This window comes from Bos indicus x Bos taurus, chromosome 18 (assembly GCF_003369695.1).
Source record: "Bos indicus x Bos taurus breed Angus x Brahman F1 hybrid chromosome 18, Bos_hybrid_MaternalHap_v2.0, whole genome shotgun sequence".
Lineage (NCBI taxonomy): Eukaryota > Metazoa > Chordata > Mammalia > Artiodactyla > Bovidae > Bos > Bos indicus x Bos taurus.
The window spans coordinates 14,252,541-14,259,646 of record NC_040093.1 but is presented as its reverse complement, the minus strand read 5'-3'; the positions used below and the strand labels follow the sequence as shown (position 1 = coordinate 14,259,646).

The following is a 7,106-nucleotide window of genomic DNA, read 5'->3' as shown; positions in this document are numbered from 1 at the left end:
AAATCAGAAACAAACTAAATAAACCAAAAAAGCCAAGTTGGTATTTCCCATAGGACACAGGTTTCTTTTTTTTTCATGATTAAGTTTTTATTGTCACATTTAACTGCTTTGTCAGATATACATTGTAGGTTTCAGTATGGCATAAAAATGAAAATATTTTCCTGAATGTAAAAATCTGAACAGAGGAGATGGCGATGGCACTTAAAAAGAAAAAAAAAAAAAAAAAAAATCACACTGGTGCTGAAGCCACTAGAAGGTGGCTGGTAAACACTGGAACACATTCACAGATAAAGCGTCTGAAGTGAAGTGATGTGAAAGTTGCCCAGTCATATCCGACTCCTTGTGACCTTATGGACTGTACAGTCCATGGAATTCTCCAGGCCAGAATACTGGAGTGGGTAGCCTTTCCCTTCTCCAGGGGATCTTCCCAACCCAGGGATCAAACCCAGGTCTCCCGCACTGCAGGCAGATTCTTTATCAGCTGAGCCACCAGGGAAGCCCTGAAACATTTCAAATCAAATGGCAGTGGTATAAGCCCAATGAAACTGGAGAGTAGGAAGACACAGAATCTGTCGAGTAGCTACCTGAAGAATGGCAGTTTGAGCACTTAATTTCCAGTCAGACTAAAACTTCTTTCTTGTAAAATGAAACTACTTTGAACCTGGATTTTAAGCTTTTTTAACAACTACCTTATTCGTACAGGTTGTAACTAGTCCAAAGAAAAGGCAGTTATAATCCATGGCATTAGCTTTGTGGGTTGACCCTGCCATAAATGGGGGAGGGGGTCTTGTCTTTTCCAAACCAGGAGTATGTCATACTCATGAACGTCTGTAGTGGTTTCACACATTCTGGGCAAAACTAGAAAAGAAGCAGTAAATAAAAATGTTAAGTGCATCCCCAAGGAAAGTCTCTACACATTCCACAGCTATATGCTGAACGGTAACTTAAAAAAGTATGGTTATTCCGATTGAAAATGAATCTCTATTCAATAACCAAGCTTCCCAAACAGTTTATTAGATGTCTTTCTTCCATAAATAAGACTAACACTAGGATTTGTCAGAAGATCTACACAAGTTACCACCTTTATGTACGAACTTGGCTAAATCCACGGTGTCTGGAGTCTGTTCCTTGTAAAACTCAGGTCTAGAACATAACTCCTTTCTGTTATACTGTTGTGTGTCCTTCATTTAAGACTCCAGAACAGAGACCATAAACATGGCTAGTGCAACATAACAGTCATTGGAATTCCCTGAAAGAAAAATAAGTAATTTATTTTATAACATACTTATTTGGATGATTACTCACTGGTAATTAGTATTTCTACATTTTCTTTTTAAGGCAACCATTTTAAGTGACAACACATGGCAGGCTAGTAGAAAACAAGTGGAAACAAAGCCCTCTCTTTTGATCTCACAAAGTCATGCAGACAAAAGAAGGTACATCTGATTTGTTCCAATCTTTGAACGTTGCTGCTAAACTAGTTTTCCTTTGAAAAAGTAAATTTCAAGGCATGATAGTGTAAGAGACAAGGTTTTTGTTTATAGAACATTTATAGACTAATTGTGCTTGGTCTCTAATTTCCAAATTATTTTAAAGAACAGAAATGGCATTGATAAATTTATCTTTGCCTAAATTTACCAGTACATCATGAATTGCACCAGAATTCGGACAATTTGATTATCTTAATGACTTTGTTGTGAGCCTTGCACACTGCGTCTGCACGTGAGGACCCCGAATGGGCCCCTTGGAGGTTCCTCCAAAGTCTGTGCCCAAAAACTCTTGTCTTGGGGAGTCCAGGGGTCTGTAAAAGCAGTTCTTCCCCAAGAGGAAGTCCTCAAAAACTCTCTCAATTAGCAATTAAGAAAAACATTGCTAACTGGAGAGTTTCTTGCATTCAGGTAAATCTGGGAGGTCTGAGCATTCCTGGAGCCCTCATCAGGATGTGTCAATGGGTCAAGAATCCCTTGAATGTGAGTATTCACTATTAGAGGACTCTGTAGGGTCAATCAAATTTTCACAATCACTGTCGTCTGATTACTCTGCACTGTCTCCAGCTGCTCTGTGGGAAGGAGGGGGTCTGCTCCACTTTCAAGATATTTCAGTCCAGCACTGGTGGAGGCATAACTGGAGGAGTCCATGGCTTGAGGTCGAGGCATAAAGATGCTAGTTTCCATGTGAGAATGGCTCAGAGTACTTTCTTGATTATTTGGGTGAAGATCAGAATTAGGCGGAGGCGGGTCTGAGGGCTCTGCATCTCCAGCTGTACTTGGGCCTTCTGCTGTGAACCCTGGATAGGGCATCTGAGGGCTGAAGGTGGGGTCCACACTTTCAGATGGCATCTGTCTGCTTAGTGTTGCCTGTGGCAATCATCTTTCTTGTTCCTTTTCATTCTTCCTCTGAGTGATTTGTCTTCTTAATTGATTCACTTCTGCCTGACAAGATTCAACAACTCACTCGCTCTTTCTACGGCTGCACACACTGCTGGCACTTTCTCCTGAAGCGCATTATAAACCTGATAAATCGCCCTGATGTCTTTCATTAGTCTGTCCTTGTCAAAAAAGTCAGTACCATGTTCTTTAATAACTTTGGCATAATTCTGAGAAGTATTTGGCACTGAAGATACCTTATACTCTTGCTGGCTAGTATTGCCTAGATTGGGAATAGTGAGGGATAGCCTTTAATTATACCTTCTATCTAAAGAGAACATATTCTAAAGCATGAGTGGAATTGTTGGCATGGAGATAAAGCTGAAGGGGAGGAAGATGAGGTCGGCCACCCCGATGGTGCAGGTGAGCTGCTTATGGATCACTTGCTCTCTGTATGACATCTGCTGCTTTGTGTTTCACTGGAATCGGTACCACCCAATAACTTTCTTTCTCTGATCTTTAAGAATCCTGCCCAAGCTCTCTTTATTAACTTTGCTTGCATACTCATAAAAACTAAAAAGTCTTGAACAAGGATGATGGTTATGGATTTCAATTACTTGCAGAAATTCTGTGTTGCTGACTTAGGAGTCATTGATGCTGAAGGTTTCCTCTTGCCTTACCTCTCCCAGCAAAAATCCTTCCTGAGAGGAATGGAAGAAGAGAGTTGCAGGTGGTCAGCGTTGCTGTTGGTGCTGTGGAAACACACAGCCCTGAAGGTGTAGCCTGAAATGGAAGCTGATATGATTGAAATCTGATGCTGGTTTCTTAATGGCACTGAATACAGTTGCAGAAGACATTCCTGAGTGAATGAAGGAGAGCTACCATTTAAAAAAATTTGGCCTGTGAATAGTTTTAGTATTTTAAAAATTATAATATGCTAATAAGCTTGACATGGCATGAACAAATTTCTCAGGCCAAAAACTCAAGTGTGCAAACTTTCTAATTTCATAATATAAATATATAAGCTATTCAAATGTATGATTAATTTTTATGATACTTTTGTTTATAACAATTCCCCATTCTACCTGCTGCTGCTACCTGGTGGTAGGTAAAACCTAATCAGTTTGGGACTGCCCTGGTGATCCAGTGGCTAAGACTCTGCTTCCACTGCAGGGAGCCCAGTTTAATCTCTGGTCAGGGAACTAGATCTCACATGCCACAATCAAGAGTTCTCATGCTGCAACTAAGACCCAGCAGGGCCAAGTAATTATTAAAAGAAGAAGAAGAAGAAACTTAACCTGTTTGAATAAATTGTTATAAATTCAGTCGGGGTTTTCTCAGTCATTTCAGATCCCCTGCTCGTGCTTAGTCACTCCGTCGTGTCTGACTCTGTAACCTCATGGACTGTAGTCTGCCAGGCTCCTCTGTCCATGTGATTTCCCCAGGCAAGAATATTGGAGGAGGTTGCCATTCCCTTCTCCAGGGCATCTTTCTGAACCAGGGATTGAACCCAGGTCTCTTGCATTGCAGGCAGATGGGGAAGCCTCATTTCAGTTCTAATCAATCAATTCAGGGCTTCTTTTCCTTTCCACTCTCTTTATCCACAGCTTTGCAGTAGTGCTGGTGGGAAGGATGGACTGTCTGGTTTTCACCCCTCGTGCTGCTGAAGTTCAAGTTCTTACTGATGTCTGGTTCTCAGCTTCAATTCCTGCTGGCTTCCACTGGGAAGCCTTTGATCCAGTCTGGTGTTCATGGGCTCCATGCAGGCCCTGTGAGCTCTGCCATCCCTCTTAACCACTTTGGAGCCTCTTCCAACTGCCCTCAAATCCCACTGAGGTCCTTCAGGAATCTGAAGCAGCCTAGGAATCCCATATAATTGATGAAATTCCTCCAAGTTCTGGAGAAAAGATAATTTCATAGAGACTTGCTTTTTCCTAAGGTCCTTGGGAAAGAGATGGGACCTAGACCCTGGAATTTATTACCCACCACCCACAGGCCACTAGCTACATTCTTCTCATATCCATTTTTTGTTTTTCAGCAATCATGCCATAAGAATTCCCTGCCAGTCCAGTGGTTGGGGACTTGGCCCTCTCACTGCTGAGGGCCTATTTTGCAGTGAAAAGGAAAAAAGAGGAATGAGTTTTTCTTTCCCTTTTCTGAGAACAAAGATAAACAGAACAGTGAACAGGCCTGAACATTCCTAGTTTTTACTTTGAAAGTGAAAACGTTAGTAGATCAGTCATGTCTGACTCTTTGCAACCCCCAGTGATTATAGCCTGCCAGGCTTTTCTGTCCATAGAATTCTCCAAGCAAGAATACTGGAGTGGGTAGCGATTCCCTTCTCCAGAGGATCTTCCTGGCCCAGGGATTGAACCTGGATCTCCCACATTGCAGGCAAATTTTTTTTTTACCATTTGAGCCACAGGGATGTTTTTACTTTGTTTCTTATTTGTGTGACTTCCCTGGTGGCTCAGATGGTAAAGCATCTGCCTACAATGTGGGAGACCTGGATTCAATCCCTAGGTTAGGAAGATCTCCTGGAAAAGGGAATGGCAACCCACTCCAGCATTCTTGCCTGGAAAACCCCATGGACGGAGAATCATGGTAGGCTACAGTCCATGGGGTCACTAAGAGTCAGACACAACTGAGCAACTTCACTTTCACTTTCTTATTTGTAGTCTGCAACTAAATTTTCTTTTCTGACCCCTAATTCTGCATGAGCTACATTTCACACCTCTTATCCTTTGATTCTATGCTAATTACATCCTGTATCTGGTGCTTACCACTCTCTGCAAACCCACCCTTGTAGTTTTTTTCTTCTTACAGATCAGAAAGAAGACCTCTGTAACAATGCACAGAAGACAATGGACCCAACTTCTGGGCCACCAGACTGCCAGAGGCTACCTGACACCAGCCTGTGACTATCTGGAAACAATGCAAGAGGAAGAAGACAAGATCTTAACACCTTTGATCCTCATCACTGACCCCTGATTTCGAGCCTTCATCTTATATAAGCCCATAGACTCCTCACTGGAGAAGGCAATGGCACCCCACTCCAGTACTCTTGCCTGGAAAATCCCATGGATAGAGGAGCCTGGTAGGCTGTAGTCCATGGGGTCTCTAAGAGTTAGACATGACTGAGCGACTTCCTTTCACTTTTCACTTTCTTGCATTGGAGAAGGAAATGGCAACCCACTCCAGTGTTCTTGCCTGGAGAATCCTAGGGACGGGGGAGCCTGGTGGGCTTCTGTCTATGGGGTCGCACAGAGTTGGATATGACTGAAGCGACTTACCAGCAGCAGCAGCAGACTCCTCACAGTGGGGTGGGCACAGTTCTTGAGGCATGAGCCTAGTGTTCCCCCTCCACCAGCTGAGAATTAAAGCCACCTATTTTTTTCAACTCTGTCTCTATTTTTATTTCTCTCTGGAGGGCAGAGAAAGCCAAGATTTTGACCGCCAACAAACACTAGGGCCCAGGTTCAATCCCTGACCAAGAAACTGAAATTCTATAAGATGGATAGCTTAAAAACAAACAAACAAAAAAACCTATCATGCCATAAAGCCTTCATTCTTACACTGAAACTTAAAAATTCCATGTCTAATAAGCAAAAGTTAGGCCTTTGGAATCACATCTACTTCCATTTCAATTTACATAATCTCTTTTGAAACTTCAAGGCTCAACATAAAGGTGTTTTTGGCTCCTTGCATTTCTAGGGTAATAGGCCTACTGCCTGACCAGAGGAGACGGGGCAAGAGAAGTAATCTATAGAATGGGGGGCTTCCCCCTTGGTCCAGTGGTCACGAGTTCACCTTGCAGTGCAGGGGACACTGGTTCCATCCTTGTCCTAGAAAGATCCCACATGCTGCGGGGCAACTAAGCCCGGGTGCGCGGCAACTACTGACCCCACATGCCCTAGAGCCTGTGCTCTGTAGCAAGAGAGCTACCACAACGAGAAGCTCGGGCACTGCAACTAGAGAAAGCCTGTGCGCAGCAAGGAAAACCTAGTGCAGCCAAAAATATGGGGAAAAAAAAAGAACGGGAATGTGGGCAGATACAAGTGATAGCAAAATATAACCCTGTCATGTAGCTACTTCCCCCACCCACGTCAGCCTCCACATCACCCATGATACCCATTGCTCCCTCCAGGGCTGTGTTCATGTCCTTTCCTCTCTGAAACTCCATCTCCTGTTCCCACTTACCCACCCTGGAGGGTCCCACTAGATGCCTCCCTGCAACTCCAGCAGACCTTTCTTGACTTTGCTGGCACCGATCTCCCTCCGCAGAGCCCTGGCGTACCTACCTGCTAGCTTCCCTTCAATATCATACTGTTCCCACACAATGTATAACCTCCCCAGACAAGGTAACAACACTTCAGGGACAGGCTTTGTTTCCGACAGCTTTACGACTTAATAGCATCCATAAAATGTGACTGGCAACTTGATGTATGGGTCTTCCAGAACTGCTTACTGAAGTGAACCAAACTTCTGCTGATGGGGCTTCCTTGGTGACTCAGATGGTAAAGAATCTGCCTGCAATACAGGAGATGTGGATTTGATTCCTGGGTCAGGAAGACTCCCCTGGAGAAGGGAATGGTTTCCACTCCAGTATTCTTGCTTGGAGAATTCCACAGACAGAGGAGCCTGGTGGACTACAGTCCATGGACTCGCAGAGTTAGACACGACTGACTAACACTTTCACTTTTCACTTTCAAACTTCTGCTATGCATGCACACACATTCC

The 7,106-nt window shown here is 43.6% G+C and overlaps 1 pseudogene; it reads right to left on the bottom strand.

Moving 5' to 3' along the window:
- Positions 1-1,850: 1,850 nt before the first annotated feature.
- LOC113875304 lies at positions 1,851-6,549 on the bottom strand (annotated as a pseudogene).
- Between the last annotated feature and the right edge of the window lie 557 nt (positions 6,550-7,106).